We start from the raw sequence: 26,005 nt of genomic DNA on the forward strand, positions 1-26,005 counted from the left end.
AGTGAGAAATTGTAGAAGATCTCATACTTGGAATTTATTTTGGTTTCTTTTTAAAAGTCACATGAGGGGTGCCTGGCTGGCTTAGTTGGGAGCGCATGAGACTCTGGATCTCAGGGTTGTGAGTTCGAGCCCCACGTTGGATGTAGAGGTTGCTTAAACATTTTTAAACAACTGAAAAAAATATGAAAAGTCACATAACGGGAGTGGGGCACCTGGCTGGCTCAGTCCATTGAGCATACGATTCTCAATCTCAGGGTTGTAAGTTTGAGCCCCATGTTGGGTGTAGAGATTACTTAAAAATAAAATCTTTTTTAAAAATGTTTGTTTATTCTTGAGAGAGAGGTGAGGGAGACAGCATGAGTGGGAAAGATGCAGAGAGAGAGAGGGAGACACAGAATCTGAAGCAGGCTCCAGGCTCTGTGCTGTCAGCAAAGAGCCCGACGTGGGGCTTGAACTCATGACCTGTGAGATCATGACCTGAGCTGCAGTCGGCCGCTTAACCGACTGAGCCACCCGGGAGCCCCCATGATGGGTATCCTTACTACCCAAATTTTACAGATGGGGAAATGAGGCCACAGAGAGATTAGGTACGTGCCCAAGACCACACTGCTAGTAAATGGAAGAGACAAGATTTAGACCTAGGCAGCCTGACTCCGGCTCCCAGACTTGTAACCACTCTTCTGTACCAGCGTGTGCCCTCTTCAAACTGTCTGATGATGGCATACGAGGTGTGCGTTTTACCTCAATGCATAAGAATGAAACTATGTGGAAATCCTGTACGAACGTCAGCATGCCCTCATCATTAATAAATGCTTATGGATCCGGGTCAGTCATGTTTCTCAGGGCTTAGCAGCAACTCCACAGAAGACTCAGAGTCAGTCTTATTTCTTGATGCCCTGACCCAGAGTTTTCAGCAAGTGATCCCTTTATTTACTCAATATATGATTATTGAGCACTTATTCTATACCAGGCACACCGACTAGGCTCTGGAAATAAAACTGAGACTAAGGCATAGTCCTTCGCCCTCAAGGAGCATGTAACGCCTGGACGTCTGTCAGTCAGTGGCCAACAGGTTAAAAGCACGACAGTATCCTAAAGGCTAACGGTCACCTGTTGTCTATTCGCTACCCCCTCAGATGTGGGGGTAATTCCTGTTTGCCGGAGACCTTGGGGGCAACCGAACACCTCAATGGGCCGACACCTCTAAAAGTCACCCGCGTCCAGAAGTGTTTTCCCAGCAGTTCTGAGGGCTTGAAGTTCTTATCAGGGGAGTGACATGTAGTGACGGTGGTAAAGACAGACAATTGTGAAAAGAATGTGTAGCGTGAACCTACGGTGGTTTGAATACAAAGAATACATACATGGAAAGGTTTAGGGGCTAGTTGCTAGCGAGCCACTCATGGAACCGGAAAGTCTGAGGGGCGATCCTCTGTCAGGCAAGGCTTCATCTAGGAGCTCTAGGACCCAGCTCTCGAGGGAGAGGGTCAACTCCACAGAGAACACGGGGATTGAGAGCGGGGAGGGGTGATCCCTGGGGTGGCGGGTAGAAGCAAGAATGAGTGTTGGGTGGCAAAACAAGAGGTCTATGCCATCAACTAAGGAAACTGTGCAGTTCAGAGGAAGATCTGATGGGGCCATAGCTCCTCAACTCACTTGCTCCTCCAGAATTTCCTAGTAGGCATCCCTCCCATCCACACTTACCCTTGTGTAAAGCGAAGAAATGGCAAACTTGCCCAGGCTAGGGCAGATTATGAACAACTGTCTATATTGGGAGTAGCAGGGACTAGTGATCAGGAGGCCTGTGCAGGGAGGAGCAGGTGAGAAGGAAAGGCTTGCATATACTGGAGAAGTTCAGGTGTCAGAAACCTACACCTGTCTCCGTGGGAGTGGCAGCTTTGTGACTGTCTTTTAGACATTGGACAGAAGCCTGGAATTTCAAACGCCCCCCAGGGCAGGCAGGGCAGGGAAGGCAGATCAGTGCAGTGGCTGATTCACCAAACCAGAAACGAGTGCCCTAGACCTAAAGGGGGCGGCTGTCACCCCCTATCACCGTCTTCCTCCTAGGGAGGCTGTAAATCCAGACTGTGGGCTGGAACAGAAAAATATGTCTGTGGGTCAGAATCTAGTCTGTGGACCTGTCAGGTTGTGACGTCTGCTAGGAGCCATATTGTCACAGAGCCAGTGAAAGTCCCTTCTCCACTTGTGCAATTTCAAATCGGTGTGCTAATCTATGCGCAAATCAACAAATACCCAGTGACAACCCGTGCCCAAGTTCAGCCCTTTGATCTACACTATCTAACTAAAATCTGAAAAACACCGTGTGGGCCTCGAAAGGAGAGGGAACATCACTGTGAGAACTGTACTTTCATTTCCTGGCGGGGGTGTGGTTAAATTCACAACTTTCGGTGTGACACTAACCGTCGGAGGGTTTTACATTCGATTTCCTGTTTCCTTTTCTCAATAAAGAAAGGAAAAGCACCCCCCTCCCCCGTCGCAGTAAAGGTACGCCGAGTTCCATAGGAAGACACCATGGGGGTTCCGATTGGGCCACAAGCAAAAACAAAACGTAACCCCCGAGACCTGGTAAATAGCAATATGCCAGAAGACTGTGGATCGTGTGGTTGCTTGGGATTGTTTTGATCATCGCCTGCAGCAACTTTCCACGGCACCCTTGGTAGACTAGTGACCCAAGTCCTTTACCTTTGAGTGGCTGGAGCCATTTCCCGTGGAAGGTTTAGAAAACAGTAATGGTGGTAATGTGATCACAGGAGCTGTAGTGTGCCAAGGGCTGTGAGTGAGTGGGCATGCCTCACATGGCTCTGATCTCACATAAACGCTCCAAGAATGTCCCCCATATTTTCCAGAAGGAAACGGAGATTTGGAGGATTTTCGATAATTTGCCCAAGTCACGCCACAGGTGAGGGAGCTGGAGTTTCATTCCTTGTTTTATTCTCCAATATTTATTCGTCACCTATGTATTGGCCAGGCACTCCGAGAAGATTGATAGATGAAAGCAGCTGGGCTCCAAATGACTCTCGCTTGCCGAAAATGATCTCTGTGCAGAGGCACCATTTGGAATATTTATCTTGAGTTTTCTTTCATTTTGTTTAGACACCTAGTGAGTGTCTACTGTGTCCACAGATCTTAGGCTGAGTGCTGGGGGGACTGCAGTGATCCCGACTTTTGGAGGCTTGTAATTTAGTTGGGAGACAGAGCCTGTGCAATACGACACTTGAAGAATCACACAGGATCATGTGTGTTTCAGAGCCAGAAGTTCAGAGGGTGGAGTTCAGAAAAAAGTTCAGAGGGTGGAGAGACTTCCTTGGGCTGGAAGGGGTGGGACAGCAGAACATTAAAGAAGGTCTTTGAGGGATGAAAAATTGCCGAATGGCCAGGACACCCTCCCTAGGTGTGCAGAAGAAAGGGCAACGCACAGCACAAGCCATGGTGTAGATGGGGAAAGGATACGGTGATGCCGTATAATTTGGTGGGTAAGCATGCAATCTGGGCAGTCACATCCTATGGTCTCAGGTGTGAATCCAGGCTTGACACCTTTCTACTTGTATGATCCTGGATCGATTATTTAACTTGTATGAAGCCTCAGTTTCCTAACCTGGGAAGGGGGCATCATGAGTGAAATGAGGCAGATAAAGCAGGCTCTGGCACATGGGAGGCCCCTGTTGTAAACTTGGTCTCTTTGTGGGGCGGGGGGGACCTTGGGGCTGTTCCATCTGAATAGTGGAGACAGATATGTGGCCAACCTGAAACCATAACGTAAGAGCCCCAAAGGGGACTGGAAACTCTACAGCCATGAACTAGAAGCAGCAGGCATCAGCCCCAGAATCGGATAAAGCCACCAAACCACAAATGTGCTGCTCAGGTCTTTAAAGTTCTACGCCAGGGCAAGACCTGCTGTAACTTTGTGTGATGGAGTCAAACCACACCTTTTTTTTTTTTTTTTTTTTCATTTTCTCATCAGACTTCACAGGAAATACACTCCTTTGTTCAGATGTGAGCTAAGGTACCCCCTCACCCTGACTCTCCTTTGTGGCATTAACTCACCCACTGGGTCGCTCACTTTCTATCCTAGGCCCGTGTCATCATCAGCTTATATTTAGCAGGCACGTGGGTTTGTACTGCTCTTAGGTTAGAAGTCAAACAGAAGTTAAATCTATTAAGACATGGTTTGTCATCAGACTGAGATGATAGTCTAAGAAGAGGAGGTGAGAGTCTCCGGGGGGACTCAGCCAAGGAGGGGGGGGTGTTTTTATTAAAGGGCTATTTGTTTTGCCCTTTAATTTACGATTGAATTAAATTAATTAAATCGTTAGCATTTTAGCTCACAAATAGGATTTAGCGATCCTCTACATTGCTGTTGCTCATTAATTATTTTAGCTTTCATGACTTTCGACCTAACTCCTGTGCCCCACAGAGAGGATCTATACCGAGGTGTTGACAGTGATTTCTCAGCAGCTGTTACAAATTAATAGCTTTGGCCGCCTTCCCAAGTGGACCCATTAAAATCGTCAAGAAAATTGGCTTTAAGGAATTACCCAAAGATCCCTGACCTAATCTAATGGGATTTCTTCCCCATTCTAGGAGCACCCGCTCCTGAATCTCTTCAGGAAGGACTACATAAGGATTGACAGTCAGAGGATATGAGAGGAGGAATGTAAACAGTAACCCAGTTGGAGATAGCTTACAGCCAGTTGTCAACAAGATTTTCTCATATCCAGAGAAAAAAGGACGCAAAGAGGGAAGAAACTACTGCAACAATAACAATGCCTAACATGTATTGAGCATTTACCATACCCATCCCGTGCATTATCTTTTTGACCTCTTAACAGCGCTGTTAAGGAAGGGACTATTGTCATCCCCGTTTTCAGACAAGGAAACTGAGGTACAGGAAGCTAAGACAATTTGGAAGATAAATACTTTGCAAGTAAGTGGCAGAGCTAGGATTAAAACGCAAGGAGTCTGGCTCCAGGGCCGGTGTTATTAAATAATACCAAGGTGTGTTTACGTGTTATTGGGAGGAGGTGGAGGGAAATGAGGTGCTATAAAAGGGCCAGGAATAGAAAGGTGCCTGGAGGGTTTTGGCTTTGGCCTTGTATGATGCCATCCTAGTCACAGCACAGATCCCAAGCCCAGATGGACAAGTCTCACTTCCAGTCATAGCACAGAACCCAAGCCCTGTCTGCGCAAATACCCAGAAATATGACACTCACAGTTTTGTACTTAGGTAGTCTCTGCCTCCATCCTGCTCTATGCTTGGAGGGTCAGCAAGGTTCCAGCCCAGTTTTAGGCTTTTATATGGGATCTAGTTAGCCTGAGGGAATTATTGGAACCACCTCTGGCCCATGTTGCTCTACAGTGGCCAGACAGAATCTGGGGGCCAACATCAGATCACACTTCTGGAGGACCCAAGGATCCCCAGTAAACTGGATTTGGGGGCCTTGAACCCCCCAGTCCAATATGGAAATGTCTCAAGACTTCTTCCTGTCCCCATGTCCCCACTGATTCAGAGGACGGGTCCTCACTTTGCTTTAGATAGTTAAGAGAGCACACTCTTGGAAGTCAGCCATTCCTGGGTATGAATCTCAGTTATCGCCCGTCGAGACTTGGAGAAGCTAACTTCTCTGAGCCTCCATTTTTCATCCAGCAAGTGGAGATAATAACAGAACCTACTTCATAGAGTTGTTTTAAGGATTAAATAAATGAATCCATATCAGCCACATAAAGCACGCTAAGAGCTCAATAACTGTGGGCAACGGTAATTATCTACACCTCGTCTCCATTGAAGAAATAATTGTTAAGTGTCTCAAGTCCACAGTGCACATTATCACATCCGGTAGGGAGCGGCCTTGGAGAACAAAGCCTGTGGCCTTGCCAGGCCCTGCAGCCATGTGGTCGGGCCTCTCTGGTAGAGGAAATGGTTTCATCACCTGGCTGTCTAGGTCAGGGCCACTTTCTTCAGGGAAGGGCTCTGTGGCCTTGCCTGCTGGACGTGACTCAGCCCCCTCACCTGGCTCTGCCACCCCTCAGTGTGCAAAGGAGCGGAGAGAGGCACACGCCTGCCTACCTAGTTGAACGCTCTTTCCTGACAGAACCTGAGTGTAGTTGTGCAAGGTTTTGCTCTTGTGCCCGGGGCAGGTAAGGATCCCGTGGAAGCCAGTGCACTTCTGAAGGCGCACTTCCTTTTACTGACCTGGCTGGATGACCATGACTGTCACCTTCACCTAGGAAATGCCTGTCTTTCCTCGCGTAAAGGATGAAGGGCGAGGGTAGTTTCTAGGCTTGATAGAAAGGCCCTTTCAAGTTGACTCGGGAGCCTCCTAAGTGTCAAGCTGACAGGGATAGGGACTGGGGGCTGTGTCTGTGTCTGCTCTCCATGACATCTCTAACCCCTGACACAGTGTGGGCCCTCTGGGAACGTCTCTACCACATAGTGGTTAAGCACATGGGTTCCAGAGCCGGACTACCTGCTGTGGAATCAAGGCACTGTTGCCTATTAGCCGGTGACCTCTGGCAATGTCCTTGCCCTCTCTGTGCCTCTGTGCCTCGTCTGTAAAAGAAGATGATGATAACAGTACTCACCTACTCACCTCTTTAGGTTGTTTTGAAGCCTAAACGAGTTTTCATAAAAACGCTGAGAACAACGCCTGGCGCCTTGTAGCCTAAGTGTTAGCTGCTATTTCCCACGTGCTAGAGATTTCAGTACTAGATAAAGGCTCAGGTAAATAAGTGGGCAAATCCAGAGTTCCAGACTAAGTATTTGACCTTGAAGTCTGGTCTCCTTGAATGTTATCACCTTGTCTGAGAAGAGTCCTTAGTTTGGATGTTTAGGAGAGTCTAGATTTCAAAGTAGAACCCAATTGTCAGGCTTTGGATTTTTGTTTTAGACCCAGGAGTTATGGTGCCCATGGGTACTAGATATCCAGGGTTATCCAGCCCAAATGGACATAATCAACCACCCCTGGTCCTGGATCCCAGGATGATGGGAGTCTGGTAAGCCTGCCCTTTGACCTGAATCTGAATGACGTTAGTAATACAGGAATAGGTAACATGCCAGCCACACCTGGCTGGCCCATAAAGAGGAAATACTTCCCACACCTTGCTTTTGCACACTGAGGGCCCCCAGGTAAAGGCATCCCCAGTGCAAGCCGCTTGCTTTAATACCTGGGTGTGTCTGCAGGAACCACCCAGTACAAACCGGAGTGAACCTGCTGCCCTTTCCCCTCTGGGCTGCCAAGTCAAACAGAACACAGGGAACACAAATAGAATCATCACAATAAACCGGTTGTTGGAGTCAGACACAGGAGAACCCACTCCCTGGCACCGCCACCCCCTCCACGGGTCCAGACAGGATGAGGTGCTAGGAGGGCTGAGGAAGGTGCGGCCTGTGGGCATTCCTGCCCAGCAAGCAACCCTTTGGCTCCTCTGGACTCAATTGCCACCCACGTGGATCTCTGCAGGAGCTGCTTGCCAAGGCTGGGAGGGAGGAGGGTCTCCCCTTCCTCCGGGGCCCTGGATTGACGGGAAATGCCCTTCCCACCCACTCAACTTGACTAATGCTGCCGCTTGTCAAGGAAGGGAACTCTTCAGACACATTAAAATCCTAAAGGCATCTAAGGTTCGGAGGAATTCGTGCTGGACGTGCCTCTCTGCAGGGTCAGACGTGGGGGAGGAGAGAGGGGAAGGAGGAGGGGCCAGGCCCAAGTGACAGCTTCTGAAGAATCTGGCAGAACTCTCCAGGTAGTGCCCTCCCTAGCCTGGGGCAGGTCAGAGTCTCCCAGAACTCGCCCGAACTTTTCTGCTGCCTGTGCTCTGGGGCATGTCTCTCTTTGTCTCTTGGATCTCAGGCCAATGAGGAAATATAGGTTAATCCCAGGAGGCAGGGATGGGATCCAAGTTCTTGCTTTGTGGTGTCAGCACCTTTTCATGAAGTTCTAGCAGATCTCACAAAAGATCTTCAGTCTCCCCTCGGCCTTTTCTTTTTCGTAGGTTGGGGAAAAAGGGCTAGAGTCTCCCCGGAGAGAAGTAAACTTGCCATGTGATCCCAGTAGAGGTTTTCTGTGTATTCCACTTCGTCCCAGGATGCAGGAAGAGCAAAAGCTCTGAAAACTGACCCCTGGATTGGAAGCCTGGCTCTGTACTCCATCCTCGGGCAAGTTACTTAATTGCTGGAGCCTTGGTTTCTTCAGGTGTCAAAATGGGTATAAAAAGCTCTAGTTCACAGGGAGGTAGAGAGGATAAAATGAGATACCATAGATGAGGACACTCTAGACGCTCCTGGTACATCAAAGGCCTAGATAAATCTTGCCTTTTTCCCGTCTCTCACCCTCTCTGTCAGTGGCTTGCTGGGACCTTGATTGGCCAGAAGAATTAGAAGAAAGACCTAGAGGGAGAGAGACAGAGAAAGAGACAGAGAGAGAGGATCTCGCAGTAAACAAGACGGTCTCATTCTAACTTAACTCTGAGTTTCCAGTAGGGACATTAGCAACCACTTTTTTTCTAGGTGGTAAGATCGGTCATTTATGTGCCTCGGGGTAAATCATAGCAATGCTTTCCTTTCCCATCTGAAACAAAACACAAGCCACTTCATTACCAGGCCCAAACTGATTCAATCTAATCTACCCTCAAGCCAGGACTTCCCATTTACTTGAACTTGAGGTTTCCCTCTTTTCCATTTGCCTTATGCTTTAGGTGCAGTCCTAGGGGTGGGGAAAGGGCAACTGAAACTCCCAGGGGCTTTAGCTTGACTATCAGTTGTCAGAAAAAAGTTGAAATTATCATGACTCCCCTGAAAATGTCAGAACTAGTAGGTCGCTCCCTAGCCCATGGTCCCGTAAAAAGCAACATCTGCCTAATGCTTGATACGTGGCACGAATCTCAACTACGGTCTGGGGACTTTTTTTTTGAAGTGCCGATGATGACTTTATTCTGCTCACTGTGCCCTTCTTCCTGCGTTTGGCCTACATTTACAAAAGGCTGCCATCCTCTGCTTAGTAAGGACTAGACAGGAAAAACATTATGGTGGAGACGGGTGGATGGGACGAGGGTTTGGGGAGTGCTGATCAACTGGGTAGACACTTGGGGAGTGGCAACAGAGTGGGAAGGGAATTAAGGGATAACTGTTTAGAGAAGGGTGTCAGGGAAGTGAGTAATAGGTAGGTCAGAGGATGGAGAAAAGGAATATTGAAAGAGAACGGATATGCTCTGTGGGCAGGTGGTAAAATATCTGAATGGGAGCCCAGGCAGGGCTAGCAAGGAGTAATAGGGAGGGAACTTGGAGGTGCTGATTTGTCAGAGGAAAATGGGATTGGGTATGCTCCGGTGGAGGATTGGAGGGATCCCAGATCAAGCCCAGATGCCATTCATTTTAATGAAATCCTTCTTTATGCTCCTGCCATTGGAAACACACACCATGTGCTCATCCCAATGACTTATTATTTTTTTTAAAGCCCTGCACTTTATGTTTGTGACTTTGCTATGTGCCTTACTGTTTTAGTATATTTTTTAGTAATCTCTGTACTCAATGTGGGGCTCAAACTCACGACCCTGAGATCAAGAGTTGCATGGTCTTCCGAATGAGCCAGCCGTTGGAGGCACTCAATGGCTTATCTTTTTTAATGTTTGTTTAAGAGAGAGAGAGCAGGGGAGGGGCAGGGAGCGGGAGAATCCCAAGCAGGCTCTTGCTCAGATCAGAGCAGAGCCGGACACAGGACTCCCATCTCATGACCTGATCATGACCTCAGCCGAAATCGAGTTGGGCGCTTAACCTACTGAGCCACCCAGGCGCCCCTGCCATGGCTTATTTTTAATTCAAGAACATAATAGCCCCTCTGCTTTCCCTCAAAAAATGAGACACAACGTAAATGCAGCTAGGCTAGATAAAATTCAAAGTCTCAGACCCTTCAGCTGTGCCTTATCATTCCAATGTTATAGAGCAGTTGCCTTCATACAGTCATCTTAACCCCTCACTCCTGATACTGAATCTCCTTTTGTTTACAGTTGTTCAGCACTTCCTATAACTTTCGAGAGACTCGTGTGAGGAGAAAGGAGGCTGGCACCCTGAGATTTGTCACACTCCGCTAGCTTGTATACCCAACACAAAACTAAGCAGTACAGAAATCAAAGCTTCACTTCCTATTGGCCTGGGTTCTTCAGGCCTTCCCACTTTTCAGTATCCAGTCCTCCTGGATTTCTAAATTTTCCCTCCCTTTGGGAGGATTGTTCCTTGAACGGGGTTATTAGATCGCCTCCCTCAAATCTTCAATAAAGCGCCAAGGCACGATAATGTGCTGCTTTTAAAGTACAAACGACATCCTCTGTGCCTCCCTCTCTCTCTCTGCCCCTCCCCCGTTCATGCTCTGTCTCGGTCTCAAAAATAAATAAACGTTAAAAAAAAAAAAATTAAAGTACAAACGACAACCAAACTTCTGATTCCCTTGATTCTGGAGTCGACTGCAAGCAGTGGGAAAGTTTTCTATGCTGGGTTTTGCTCCTGTCTCCTGGGTCAGGCAGTTTGGCCAGTGGTTGTTCTGTGGGCTGGAGGAGACTGCGGTCTGGGAGGTCACCCTGACAATTACCGCCAACTGAGCGTGGAGGGAGTGGTCTAGGTTTGGCCCTCAGTCTGGAGTCACAGGCAGCACAGAGATCTTGGCTCAGGACCCGGGGCTGAGGCGTGCTGGGACAGCCTTGGGGGTGTCCTGGCTTTCCAGGGGCTGGGGAACCCTCTCTGGCCCGGGGGCGGGAGACGCTGTTCCAGAATCGGTTCTGGCTCCACTGCAGTCTCAGCACTTTCTAATTCCAGCGCCAAACAACAACAGCCGCCCAGCTGCAGCCATGGCAACAGGCCCCGCCCACCAGACCTCGTTCCGAGCCTGCAGCACGTGACCGCAACGTCTGCGTCGCTCCCTCCGCCCCTGGCGCGGCGGGAGGGCGGGGAAGTGCGGGGATGACGTTTACTCAGTCGTCTCCATGGATATAATGCATAGACGTCAACGTCGCCCAGTGTTTAGTGTGTAACGTTCCTCCGTCTCCATGGGAACGTCAGGCGGCCAAACACCAGGCCCCAGCAACAGGCTTCTGATTGGCCGAGTCTTCCAAAGGCGGAGCTTCGTCGCCCGCGCCAGCTCTACCGTGTTGCTGTTTTGGTTGTTTGTCTCCCATTTGTTTATTTCTCAAACAGATCCTGGAGGCTGAGGTCTGGATCCGTCGCCAAGGATGAGATCCAGGAGAAAACGTGCTCAACGTGCAGCTTGCATTTACCGATTATACAGCCTCAAGATGACATAGGCCCTTTGTGACCAAGTCCATTGTGAGAGTCACGGCCCTCAGGCCTGGCGGCTGTCACGGCCCAATATTTGGAGTTACATCCCCGACCCTCCCCCACTTCACAGCTCAAAAATGCTATTCCCCTCTCAGCCTCATCCCGGAGACTGTGTTGCCTTCACAGTTACACTTGTTCACCCTCCCAGAGCAGTCAGGGCCTTCCGTACCTAATGCCAGGATTCAGTGCTACCCCCTGCAGGATTTGGCTACGGTTTCCCGTCTGGTCCTAATTCTGTTGAATGACATCATTTATCCGTATTCCTACCCAGAGATGCCCAGATTGCTTGTACCTTGAGCAAATACCAAAGGATCCCAAAGGATAGGGGTTGGTACTTGTATTCATGGCCTCATCGAATCTCACGCTTTTCTCTTTGCCTATTTTAATTCTAAACGAGGAGGGGGGCACTTGACTTCTCCAAAAGAAATAGAAATAAATTGAGGACAGAGATGGGGGTGGATGGAGTGGGGGAGAATTCTGATCTGAAAATCTCAGATTTCTTCATATATGAAAGTAATACACTGATGGCGTTAAACGTTCGGAGGCACAAATAATGTCTCCAGAAACAGTTTTAACCTTACCCTGAGCTCTCACCAGTGAAGCCAAGTTAATATCTGGCAAGAGATAGGGATCTAGCCTCAGGGGTTTCAGTCAAGTTGTGCTTAAAAGAATGCCTTAAAATCTTTAGTTATGGTGTCAAATATAATAAATCTTCACCAGCTCATGCACATACAAGTCTGAAATGTTGCATAAAAGGTTTAGATGACCCGATAATATGTTTTCAAAACCCAGAAAGGGAGAGACACTGATGCAAGCCTCAAGTTAAAAATAAGAAAGTAAAATTACTTTCACAGATTGGAATTGATAAGAAGGGCATCTTGTTCTCTCTGCTCTAATCAGCCCACCACCTCCTGTCCCCTTTATCTGCTTTGGGGAATATCCTTGCTAAGTGTCCTCCCTGGCACTCCTTGGCCAGCTTCTAGCCTACAATTTCCTTTGGAGATGTGAATGAAATTGGAAGCCTGCTCAGTACAAATAGGACCAAAGGGCACAGCTACTTATTGTAATGAACTTCATTCTGATTAAGTCACAGAGACTGCAAGTGCTTACTATTTACCCAGTAAATATATTAAATTGCCAGGCAAGTCTCCCTCCTGTCCTGATGCTGCCAAGGCATATCTGAAAGTCTGATATAAGATCATTTTTAGACCATCAAACATCCCTTTTGAATTCTATCATCTGTCTTTACATTTCTAGGAATACAGAGCATCTTGGTCTCCGAGAGCCTATCTATCTGGGTTGCAAAGAAAGAGTAATAATGAGACAATATTTACACTGTACCTTGAAGATGGACCTGAAAAGCTAGGAGGGGTGACTGAGGGCATTTCTCAGTGTGGACAAGGAAGACGGGAGTATGATGGAAAATGACAGAATTTCTAAGTACCTAGATTTGACTCTAGCACATGAGCTGGATTTTATGATTCTGTTGAAAAGCACCAGTTACAACCTCAAAGCTTCCATGTCCTTCTCCATCCCCCAGACTTAGTTCTGGAACTTTCTTCCATTTATTTATTTATTTATTTATTTATTTATTTATTTATTTATTTATGAAGGAGAGAGAGAGAGAGCATGAGTGGGGGAGGAGCAGGGAGAGAGGGAGACACAGAATCCGAAGCAGGCTCCAGGCTCTGAGCCATCAGCACAGAGCCCGATGTGGGGCTCGAACCCACAAACTGTGATATCATGACCCGAGCCGAAGTCTGACGCTTAACCGACTGAGCCACCCAGGCACCCCTTGACTTAGTTCTTTCTTTTCGTTCTTTTGACCATGACCCAAACATGGTTGTGGGCCATAGCGTGTGGCAGGGGAGTTTTTAATCCTGGAAATACCAAATAGATGATAGTTTCGATGGTACTCAAAGCAACAGTTGGTTTCCTATGTGTCTACATGCACACACACATGCACAGACCCTCCTGCCCCCGGGGTTTGTCTGAGCTGCTCCGCTTAGCTGACCAAATTCAACCTAAAGACCGCGATGTCCTGCTCTGCTGCTGAGTTCCTCAAACAGCAAGAGGACTAAATTCCTCCAGCATATTTCCTCGCCTGTAACATGGGATCTGGAGAACTTAATGACCCTACATGTTTGCTCAGCCCTAAGAGAATTATAATGATGGAGGGGTTATTAGTTGGTACTGTGGGAATACCAAATGGCATATAAATGCTTGATTATCATTAATGGGCATTATTTCCCCCCAACACCTTCCCATCTTGGTGTTGAGTGGAGCCTGCACCTGCCAGGTTTCCACAGCAGACAGGCTTGTCTCAGGCCCGGAGGAGCAGCGACCCACCTGGCCTTCCAAGACCCAAGTGCACATCATACCTCTTGCACATCCCAGCTGTGACTGAAATTGAGCTCTTCAACTCACACTCCTCCTGTCTTCAGTTGTAGAAGTGAAGATATTGTGGGGCACCTAGGTGGCTCAGTTGGTTGAGCGTCCGACTCTTGATATCAGCTCTGGTCATGATCTCATGGTCATGGGATCGAGCCTCACGTCAGGCTCTGTGCTGAGCGTGGAAGCTGCTTGGGATTTTCTCTCTCCCTCTCTCTCTGCCCCACTCTTGTTCATGCTCTCTCACTCTCTCTCTCTCTAAATAAATAAATAAACATTAAAAAAATTATAAAACAAAACAAAGATGCTGCTACCTTCCCTGCTTACCTCTCAGCACTGTTATGAGGGTCACACTAGGGAATGTTCAAGAAAGGGCTTCAAAAACCATAAAGCAGAAGGCATTCAAGCTTAAAAATGTTTTACTAGACAAGGTGACCTATAAGTGGAACAGTGTCAAGGTGGGCTTGGGTGTCATTCATAGGCAGGCTGGATGAATGCCTACCTGTGCGATCTGATACATCCCATGTCAGGGCATGCTCCCTCACTCTCCCTAAAATTCCATTATCAGTGGAATATGCCTTTGGAGTCAGCATCTACCACTCTCTTCAAGTCTTAGGTTGAAAATACAAATTCTTTGATGAGTGAGCAGTAAACTCCTAAAGTTTAACATAAATTAGGTTATCAGACATGTTCCACCCTGACAGGTGAGACAGCACCACATGAGAACACTGGGCTCTTAGGTGGGTCTGAAAAACAGGATCCTGGGAGCCTAGGGAACATTATTCATTTTAATCAAAGTTGCCCCTCCAAGTTGTGCCATTTGGTGACAGAGGATACTTGGAGCCCACCCAGCAGATCTGGAGCGCTACTCATACATGAAAAGGAGAGACTCTTCTCCCTGTCCTTACCCAAAGCCTCTGAGGCCACTACAGCAATCCCGGGGTTCCCACACTGCTGGATTTTAGGGGCTGGCAAAGTTTTTAAAAAGTTGGTGAACTGACATAGGTTGTCAGCTCTCAATTTTACCAAACAATCACCATTTGTTATCACCATCATTTTATAAATAAGAGGACATTTTAACATTAACAAAAGTCAGAAAGATATAATCTAAGACTTAGGGACAGCTCTTCTAAATTAAATGCATATAGCTCTGTGAAAACTCCTTGCTTTGTCATTTTTTTCCCTATCTTCCTCTGACAGTTCTATTCCTTCTTTAGTCTCCATGGTGTATCGTTGACAGTGGTAGAGAGCAGACAGAAGCATCAAGGAGAAGTAAAAATCGAATTCAAGGGTGGATTCATTTTCCTAATCAAACGGACCACTTCTTAAGCCACGTGCCTTTGGATCACCAGTTTCTGTGGCAAAGGGGTGTGACACAATCTCACCAGGATGGGTAAGAGTGCAATACAATGGTGGGAATATAATACTTTGCGTAGTTCCTTTGGAATTACACCCAGTCTGGGTGGGTCAGTTTGTTTCCAGTTGGACTGATCCTTGCTTGGACCAGGCCCCACCCACCCAAACACTTCCAGGTTTACATGAGGAGGTGGGATTTTGACTGCTCTATGCCTGTTCAACAAGATCAGATGGGGCTGAGTGGTGAAGATCGGCATGTTCCCAGGAGGAGGGAACAAGCCTGCCTTCCAACTGGTGTCCCAGGCAGGTGCAGGAGACACTGGCAGAGCCAGTTTAACCAGCATCTCGGGCAAGGTTTGGCCATACTTTTTTCCTGCTTGCAGTTTCCTCTAGCAGAAGTGGAAACGCTCTTCTTGGCAGGTCAGCTCAGTTAGTTAGAAGTGGCAACACTCTACGTGTTCTGCGGCTGTATATGAACCGAATGCAACCAGCATTATAGCACTGTATATATTGCTGATAGAGATATCACTATATATATTATTATATATTATATATGCTTTCCTTCCAAAACCCAGTGTAAACAGAAGCTGAGGCTATCATTTAATTCTAAGCAATTTAAGAATAATTAAAGCCCATGAAACTTTCTCTCTCATCAGTAACTCCCTGCTAGATACCTAGGGAAATAAATTCACTTATTCAGATCACCAGGGCACTACCTACCTACTATACTGGGGAGAAAACAGCACAACTATCTATTGTGGAGTAGTGAATTATAAGGTCATTATTTAAAGAGATGTATTGAAACTACTCAGCCAAAATGGCATAATAATGTATCATGGCACTTTGGTGAATATTAAATAATGTAACGATATCTGTAAAACATTCAGCACAATCCCTGAGCGGCATTCAATAAATATTAGCTACTGTTATTTCCATTTATTCTAGAAGTATTTTTTGAGCAGCCGATACAGGGCCAGAAACCGTATTATGGGCTTGCGAGTCCATCATGGGTGAAACAAGCAGGATTTCTCTCCTTCCGGAGTGGAGAGACAGACACCAAACAAACTCAATCAACAATTAAGGCCTACTCATACGAGGCCTTCTGTGGGCGTTTGGGGGTTCATCAGATCCCAAAGATCCCAACCCTTGTAGAACGGATCTCTTAGATACCAGCCCCATTGTTTTCTAAATAAGTATTCATTATTAGAAACAGCGTTAAGTGCTATACATGCAAAGCCTGGGGTGAGCGAAAGACTTCTAGAGGGTTCCTAATTCAAGCTGGGTGCTCAGGATACAACATTCCAAGTTTGAAACCTGGATAAGAGTAGGTTTAGCTGAGGAGGAGAGCGGGAGATGGGGGCAGAGAACACAGGTTTAACACTAGTAACTCACATTTAATTCGTGCTTTCCGTGGTACGATGCCTTTTCACAAACGTCCTGCATCAGAGGTTTGCCACCGGAGTGAATTTAGTCCCCAGCTCCAGGATGCATGGCAGCAGCTGCCTACTTTGCTCCTTTCCAGGAGATCACCAACGTTTGACAGTTGCTGCCTCAGTTTTCCTTGCTCTCCATTGCCTGGAATAGTTAGTATCAGCTACAACAAGGATGACTGCTGAGGCCCGAACGCAGCTTCTTTTACTTGTTGTAATGAAAGCCACCCTCGTGCCCCCAGGAATGTGTTAGCAAACATTCGCTGCTGGGTTTAAATAATCAAGTATGGGCTGAATAATAATCAGTCTCTGAGGGCTGAGCTGTCTTCTTTCCCCAAAACATGCATAATCCTTTAGCTCACTGTGCCCTTTGCCTCCTGAATTTTCTCACCTTCAGGTTTCAACGCTCCTCTTATTCCTACTAGCAAGTTCCACAGCCTGGCTCATATTCCAGCTATGAAATAGTTCACATAGTTCTGGGTAGACATAATATTTACGGGAACTGAAGATGGGCGGATTCTGATAATGGCTTGTGGAATAGCCTTCGGTGCAGTCAAAATAACAAAGAATTTAAGAAACTAATGCGTTGAGACTTTGAGTCTCCCATAAACTTCCCAAATGTTCTTACTTAAACCCTGTGTAAGTATCAGCAGAATCCAGGGGAGTGTTGCCCTGGGTGAGAAAGAGTGGTTTGTTCAGCGTTCTGCTGTTTTACAGCACAAATTCTGAGCCGAATTCTGTTTATTGTCAATAGCTCTCTAACAAAGGGCAAAATGGAATGTGCCTGTTTTCAAATTCCTGTGAAAAAGGGTCCTGGAAGACCTCAGATCCTGGTCTAGGGCAATTTGCGTCACTGTTTTTCGGGGCTTTGAATGAAGACTCTAAGCTGTTGAGAGAGATCTTACCAAACATCGTTAGCGTAGAGCCACTTATCAGAAGGATCTATATAGGTTGTTACTGCATAAAAACGAAATAGAACTGTCCATGCCTGGTTTGAAGTACAGTGATGGCTAGGGAGGAAAGTAAACCGGGAAGAGCTGGGACATTTCTAAATTTGGTACCATTGATCCAAAATTTGGTGTTTATCATCCGGGGGAGGGAGAGATGGTTGGGGGCAACTCAGACACTAGAGCTTGTGGTGCGCATTTTAAGGACAGAGGGTTGCTGGGTTCAGAGGTGAGGAAAAATCAACGGTTATGGTCCCCAGTACTTAACTTTACACTGGGAAGCATTTCCTCTGCCCAGAATGCTCTGCTTCTTGTCTTCCCGTGGCTGGTTCCTTCCTGTCATTTATTTCTCATCACAAAAGTCACCTCCTTCCACCTAATCCAAACACTCACAACATATCTCTCCATTTTAATTACCTGCTCGCTTTTATCTGATATTTTGGTTTGTTTTCTTGTTTATTACTGGACTACGAGCTTTGCTTTAATAGGAAGCTTGTCCGTTTACTATGGATTCCAGCGACTAGCACATAGTAGATACTCAAGAAAGATACTGAATGAAGAATAAGGAATAGGATACTTGTCCCTGTACAATTTGAGTCATGAAAAAATTAACTTTGTAGAGGTCTTACCTAGTATCTGCAGGTGATTTTCTGGTTCTTATGCAAGATAATAATAATTTGAGGTAAATGAAGCCCCTTTCATCCCTGGCAGGGATTCTGAAAGCAATGGAAAAGTAGAAGGTAGGATAGAGATTTCTGATAAGACCACAACTAAATTGGGGCACTTACATGTCTCAAACTCTTGATTTTAGCTCAGGTCATGATCTCACAGTTTGGTTTGTGGGACCAGGCACTGTGATGGGCTCTGTGCTGACAGCACGGATCCTGGTTGGGATTCTCTCTGTTCCTCTCCCGCTCGTGCTCTCTCTCTCTCTCAAAAATGAATAAACAAACACTAAAAACAGAACACCACGACTAAATTAATCTCGAACACCGTGGGGCTGCTTTGTCTAAACATACAATCTAGAATCACCTCATTTGAAACTCTTCGGTATTCTCCATTGCTAGGGGTTTTGTGTACTTCTCTGGTCATCTTACCACGTGGGCCAGAAACGGGTAAGACGTGTTGAAATATTCACTGTGGCTCGGAGCTGCTGTTTGGTAAGCCTGCTGATCTGGCAGGCCAATGAGTGGAGTGCTACTTGAAAACGCCAGGTTTTCTCCATTTCCCCAGCCTATTTCACAACGTCTTGCTTCACTCTTTTCCAAGTTCCAAGCTCAGACAGACACCAGCTGGATGAACACTAGACTTGGATGGCAAAGTCATAGTAGCCAATGAACCCCCGAAGTCCCGCCTCCTGTGAACTGTCCCATTCACGACAAACAGAGGCCAGGGGAAAATGAAGATTCTTCACCCGCAGACACCCTCTGGGAAGGTTACCCACAGTTGGTTCCAAACCACCTGATCAATGTGGAAGAAGGAATAGAATGGTTCAGCCAAACTGTGCAAATGAAGAATCCTGTCGGCTGATCCCATCCACGGAGCTAAGCAATCTGAATGGGGCAGGAGTGCGTGGTCCTCTGTTGTAACCTTGAAGTTCAGCTCCAGCCCAGATAGGGCTCATGTAGGCCCTGCAGCCAGGCCTCAGGTGATCGTGTGGTCTGCGATACTCCAGTCCTGTCCAGTGCAAGTCTTACAATCAACAAATACTGACCGAGCCCTAGCCACATGCCCAGTCATGGCTAGATTGCCCAAGAAGCCAAGTAAGAACATGCTGGGGCCAGGGCAGGGCCAGGGATGGGGGTAAGGGGCATTCAAGAAAGAACTGGGAAAACTGTAGCCATCATTCTGTTTATTGAGTACCTTGCTGTTGTGCAAGGCACTGTTTCTGGCACTGGGGAACCCGCAATTTTTCCCTCCCGCATGAACTTACATCCTGGCCTTATTTCAGCATACTTGTGAGTTTTAGCTTTTGAAATAAAATTTTATTTTGCAGTTTAATGTTGTTTTTATTTTGAACCTCTTGGGAGAGTACCATCGTCATTTTAGTATCGGGGCCATAAAAATTTTATTACGGCCTATTCCCCGTGCTGTTAAACATACAAACAAAAAGTTAGGTTTTTAAACCTTATGCCCAAATATTTTCTAAAAAAGTCACTTGTAGTATTAACTTGAATTTGTGAAAAAGAAAGGATTTGCGGGAGGGGGCCGCGCCGCACGTGGGTGACTCCGTCAATTAAGCATCCAACTCTTGGTTTCGGCTCAGGTGATGATCTCATGGGTCTTGAGTTTGAGCCCCACACCGGGCTCTGCAATGAAGGCGAGGAGCCTGCTTGGGATTCTGTCTCCCTCCCTCTGCCCCTCCCCCACCCACTTTCTCTCTCTCTCTCTCTCTCTCTCTCTCTCTCTCATAAATAAATAAATAAACATTCAAAAAGAAAAAAAGAAAGAAAGAAAGAAAGAATGGAGAACCTATCCCAGACAGATTGTCTCATTGTGCTGATCACTGTTTCTGAAGGGGGTGGTTGTGGATTTAAAACCACAGGTAGTGGAAGCATTTAGACAGCAAATATGATGGGTGTATGCAGTTCTAAGAATGGGTGTACCCATGGGCTTTGGAAGCATTTATATTATTATGCCTGATAAAGTAGGTGCTGCTCAGGATTTTGGTTCCCCTCACCTCCGGAGAGTACAGGTAAGAAGTCACCCATCGAGCCCCTTTATCCAAAGAGAGAATCCACGCTGCCTTCTCTGAGCTTTCTGTTTAATGTTCATTCTTTCCTCACACATTTATTGAATGCTTTCTAGTGTCACGAAGCTAGGCACCAAGGGTAGTTTCCTACCGAATGAGACAGATAAGCCCCCTGCTTTTGTAGAAATCATGGCCTAGTAGAGGAAGACAATGAAAAGCGACGTAAATAAAACCAATAGGGTACCATGGTGCTAAGTCCTAGACAGAAAATGACAGCAGGTAATGTAACAGAAAGTGACTGAGGGATGCCACATTGGGCGGGGGACGGGACAGGCTTCGTGGAGAATTTGATATCTGAGCAGGCATTGATCATGCGGAAGAGTCAACATGTTAAGACGTGGGGGGAAGAGCGAGCAATGGATAGAAAGTCTCAGCTACAGACCCAGCTTGGCAGGTTTGAGGAACAGGAAGAAGGCCAGCGTGGCTGGAGTGGAGGAGATGAGAGAAAGTGTTTCAAGATGAGGTTGGAGGGTTAGGCAGGGGCTGGGTCCTACACTTGGTAGACCTCAGTAAGGAATGTAAAATTTTTTTCTACAGTGTGATTCTGTAAATTGGCCACTAAACCGGTTTGAAGGGATTGATGGTTTAGGGTTTAGTGTTATGATTTAATTCCCAGCCCCACTAAGTGGGAGAGTAGACTTTCAGCGTGCGATCTGTCCCTGTCTTCATTGATTACCTCTCAATCTCCGGCGGGCCAGAGTCTGAAGGTGGAATTCTTCAGTAAAGTCATTTTGGGGATGTTAGCCAATGATCTCTAACTCACTGACACTCCATGTGAAATAACAGTGGAGAAAATCAGACCTCAGCTGGGAGTTTTCTGGTAGGACACAAGCAGATACTGAGCTAAGACCAAAAGTGTTCGTATCTGAGGATGAAACTCGAATCTATAGATCAGAAGGCAGCATAACTCTGAATGCCTACATACTGGCCAGGATTTTCCTGGTTTAATGTTTACTTATTTTTGAGAGAGTGAGAGAGAGCGCGCGAGTGAGCGAGCACCTGCGTGCCTGAGTGGGGGAAGGGCAGAGAGAGAGGGAGACACAGAATCGGAAGCAGGCTCCAGGCTCCGAGCACCAGCAGAGAGCTCCACACGGGGCTCGAACTCACCGACAGAGAGATCATGACCTGAGCTGAATGAAGTCAGACGCCTAAATCCACTGAGCCGCCCACGCGCCCCTTCCTGGTTTAGATTGGGGTTTTTTTTTTTTTTTTTTTTTTTGTCACAATTATTACCGTCTCTTTTAAGGATCTTTCTTGCTGAGCAAGGCTGTAGATAAAATGGTATCAACTATGCTTGAGATGTCTTAACACCTTGGAGTGCGCCACGTGCTAGCCCATTCTGGCCATGCCTAGCCCTACCCGTGCTGACTCTGGGATTTTCCCCGTTGGATGGGAGTCCTGCAGCTGCAGTGTTTAGTCAGGGTGTGTTGTTTTCCTATAGGTTTAGTGACCCAGATGGGCTTCTTCTGAAAGTCCAGCAGCTAAGTCCACCAGAGCTGCAGAAGTTCAGCTCAGGACAGCTGAGGAGCCAATGACCTGGAGAAGACTTGCTGGTCTGCCCGCGGTGAGCTCTGCTTTCTACAGGAAGTGTCAGCACGACTGACAATGAGGGTCCAATGATGCAGGCTGTGGTGAGACAGGCTGCAAGCTTGGGCTGAAATGTCTCCTTCTCAGGCACTATAACTATTCCCCAATGTCCTCAGCTCCTGAGGGAGCGTATCCCAGGGACCACACTGAGCTTTGTTTAAATGCTCGCATTAGCAGAAGGACGGGGATCCCATTGAATCATCATCTCCTGTCAAAAAGCCAAGGGTTGTTCCGAAGGAATGCAGCTTTTCCCAAAGAGGCTAAATCCCTAGTACTGATTAGTCCTCATGGCCACGGCGGGGATGGGGGGGAAGGGGGGAGGGCAGTGTGTTTGTACGTGAGTGTGTGCAGCGATGGTGGTGGTAATCCTGTGCCTCCGCTGTTTTAAAATAGGAGCAGTCTTTTTGCTCACTGTCTGAGCCATAGGGTGAGTAACCTTGACCCCTAAAGCCCTCCACTGGGTGTCATGTGTGTGTGAGTCCTGCCCCTCCTTGGGTCCAGACATTTAGAATGAATAAATTAGAGGGTGGTGGTAACATGGTCATTGTCATTGCAGACAATGTGGCATTTATGTATGGGCACTGGCTGTCTTTATCATGGGGCTCAATAACAAGGGCAAGTTTGATCTTTCATCATGAACCACTGGGGTGTTCTTTAGGCCTAGAGCCTGCAACAGCTGAAAATAGCCCTAGCATCTTGTTATTTTCTCTTTCCCAATTTTTGCCTATTCATACCCAAGAATAAAAGACACAGCCTGTTCAGCCTTTCCAAAGATTTAAAGAACCTTATCTATTGATTTCTAAGTACCCATAAAGGACAATATTTGCCTTGCTTGCATGAGGGTATTCATTCATTCATTCATCCGTCCATTCAGGAGATATTCATCGAACACCTGCTACAGGCGAGGCACTGGGCTAGGTACTAAGTGAATATCAGTACATGAAAAAGACAAGGGCCAAAGCATGGGGATGTTGAATAAATCTAAGAAGCGACTTCCCCAAGTCCCTGAAGGGGTTGATTTTGCTATACACATCTTCCTGACTTCTGGTCCCGTGCTCTGACCACAACCCTTCACCGCTAGACCACACTTCCCCAAATAAATAACTACTTCTGCATGCTGGGGACGGATTGTGTGCGGCAGCATTTACGTAGGCAGTGCAGACAGCAGCCTTTCACTTAATGTTGCAATAACACCGGGCTAAACAATGTGCACTGGCTTCCAGAGTTGCTGAACAAATGCTTGATGTGGGTCAGGTCTCTTAATTCAAATGCCAGAGAAGTACAAAATAGGAAAAGTCTCTATCTGATAAGGAGCAACTGTTGAGGAAAGATATATTTGTTGTCAGTTTGGGTTAAAATCAGACACGGGATTCTACCCTCCTCTTCACTTCTGGATCCCCACATAGGAGGAACTCCGCACATAGATAATCACAAACTGCGTAAGTTTTGGTTTTATACGCTCAGACTTGTCCCAAACACAGAACCCCTGCCCTGCTAGAAGGCAGCACTATGTTCACAGAGGCACACACACATCTGTCTCAAAGTCACCCTGACCTTGGCTAATGGCAAAGATAATTTCGTGCATCAGTTCTGATTTCCCTCTATTTTAAGGCTACATCATGTGAGCTCCACATTGAAAATGTGATTTTGTAGTCCTGAAGCGGATACCATGAGCAGATTCAGATGTGAGAGTACGTTAGGGTGATCAGAGATTCAGATGCTCTGGCATTTCAATCTTTATCATGTCACTTCCCAGAGGACAGTGGGTCCAGGTCCCATCTCTGTACCGTAGTCACTTCTGATACTGGTCTCTGAGCCCTCCTCTATGTTCTTACCTCTGTCAAAGCGTTTGCTGCTGCTTTGTAATTCTCTCCTGATTTCCTGATCTTCTCCCCAAAGCTGGAAGGTCTCTGAAGGTAGGGACAGGTCCATTCTGTTCTGTACAGTAAGTGCCAGCCCCCAGAACTCATAGGAGTGCATGGCCATAGGAGGCTGTCAGTAGTTCCTGGATGAATAAATAAAAGAATTATGAATTCATGGTTCTGTCCTTTTCAGAGGATGGGTTTAAATCTCCAACTCTCAGGTCGTAAGGGTGCCGGGAAGGAAAGAGTTAAGCTATCTGGAGGGGCTAGGTTCATTCAGAGACCCCTTTCCTTTTATTGGCAAAGACGGGATAAAGTGATATAGGAGATAAATCCTGGGATATAAAATCTTGACACATCCTTTAGGTGCTGAGTTGAGCTAATTCAAACTCTGAAGGGGAAATAAATGAAGTCATTCTAGGTTTTCTCTTAAGGGGCCTGAGATCCAGTTATGAAGGGAAGGCAAGACCAGACCCAGGAATTTAAAGCTTGACCTCCTTTGTCCAAGCTAATGAGAGAAATGGATTGGCCTTCATGACTTTTTTTTTTGTAAATAATCAAGAACAGTGAAGTAGCCTGACAGATGATAGAATTAGGAGAACTGAAGGCCGGATAATTGTTTTACGATTCAAGGCAGCTCCGAGAAGTCTGTGTTTATGTATTATGTTTTTCCTTCTCGCTCTCCTTTTTTAAGTGCGGAGGTTGGGGGGCGCCGAAATTCCCACCAACATAAACCAGTGCCATACAATGATGAAATTCTGTTTTCACCTCTGCCTGTGACAGGGAATGCAAAAAATAGCAAGTGGCCCAGTTCCACGAATCCCCGCCTCCCTGCCCTCCCAGCTCCCGCGGGGTTCTCATCTCTAAGAATGGAGGTTAGCGCACCGCGGCGCGCGAGCCGCCCGCAGTCCCAGGACCCGGAGGATGATGTCAGGCGGCGGGAGTGGCCGCAGCCGGGCCGGGGAGGCCGAGGCCCCGGGGGAGCGAGTAGGGAGGGCGGCCTGGCCCGGCCGACGGCGCGCCCGGCCGCGCGGCGTCGCCTGGAGACAGCCCTGGCGGCGCAGTGTTGCTGTAAACAGCCGCTTCCCTGTTACTATCTATAGCAGGATCGCCTGGCTCCGGGGTGCGGCGGCTGGAGGCAGGTCGGCGGTCCGGCTCCCCGCGCTCCCCGAGGGATCCGCCCGCTGCCCTGATCCCGCCTCGCCCCTTTCCGCGAGCCCCTGGCCCGAAGAGTGGGGGAAGGGACACAGAGGCTCTGCTGGGATGCGGCTTCGCGTCCCGGAGGTGGCCGGCGCGCTGGGACCCAACCAGGGGCAATGTGACCCCAGCTGTCCTTTGCAGCGGAGCAGGAGGCTGGGGGCGTCAGGGGGCGCAACGCACTCCGGAGCATCTAGGCGCCCCAACCCCGTTTTCCAGGCCACGGGGCCGCGTCTTAGGTCCCAGTGGCCGAGGTCCCCGGCCTGGGCGCTGCTGGCCACGGTCCTTCCAGCGTGCCCGATGCTCCCCCCTCCAAGTCCTCGCTGGAAAATCACCCGCTTGTGGGCTCCCAGTAAGCACAGCTTCCTGGGGGAACCGAACCACATCTGACTCCCCAGCTTGGACTTGCGCTCCCCCAAGAGCTCTCTCCACCCGGTACTCCCAACTGACCACCTTGCCCACATAACATCCCCCCACCCCCACCCCATTCCTCGGGCCCCAGCTCAGAAGGAGGCAAACGAACCCATCAGACATCCTTGCGTGGAGGTTCTGCACAATGTTTACTGGCTAGTGTCTCAGAGATTTGACAGTAACACTAACATCCTTAAGTATGGCCGAGAAAAAAAAAAATGGTTTTTTTCCTTAAAAACAAACAAAAAATTAAAATCAAAATGCCCAGCATCGTAGGTAAAGTAGGTTATCGTAGTCCCTTATTTTGGATCTCCGGACTTTCTGCTTCCAAATGCAGTAACAGTCCTAGTATTGCTCGAGAGTGGGGGCTTAAGGGTCTGCTTCCACAGTTTGCACTGAATTAGGGCTAGAATTTGGAATGTCGTGGTGCTGGGGGTGGGGGGGGGGTGGCGCATTCCTTCGGGGGCCGAGGCTTAAGCCCTCGGGCTCTGTACCTGTTTCTCCTTTACCTTAGCCCCAGCACGTTTCCGGGGTTCCGTATACTGGTAAAAAGTCGCTTCCACCCCATCCCCCAACTCCGCTCCGGGAACAAGGGTCCGCATTGAACCAGGTGCGAATGTTCGCTCGCGTTCCTCGCCTTTCCCGCCTCCCCTCCCCCGACCGCGGCCCCCGCCTCCCCCCGCGCTGCACCCTTGGTGTTGGCTGCAGCCCGCGAGCAGTTCCCGTCAATCCATCCC

The 26,005-nt window shown here is 47.7% G+C and overlaps 1 long non-coding RNA gene across 1 annotated transcript; it reads right to left on the reverse strand.

The window, feature by feature from the left end:
- Window positions 1-325: 325 nt before the first annotated feature.
- LOC128316078 (uncharacterized) lies at window positions 326-25,920 on the reverse strand. The gene is made up of 3 exons (XR_008299528.1): window positions 25,778-25,920; window positions 23,634-23,803; window positions 326-8,398 (listed from the first exon to the last, which is right to left on the reverse strand). It is a non-coding gene; the product is annotated as an uncharacterized LOC128316078 (long non-coding RNA).
- Between the last annotated feature and the right edge of the window lie 85 nt (window positions 25,921-26,005).

The sequence above is a fragment of the Acinonyx jubatus genome, chromosome B3 (genome assembly GCF_027475565.1).
Source record: "Acinonyx jubatus isolate Ajub_Pintada_27869175 chromosome B3, VMU_Ajub_asm_v1.0, whole genome shotgun sequence".
NCBI classification, from domain to species: Eukaryota; Metazoa; Chordata; class Mammalia; order Carnivora; family Felidae; genus Acinonyx; species Acinonyx jubatus.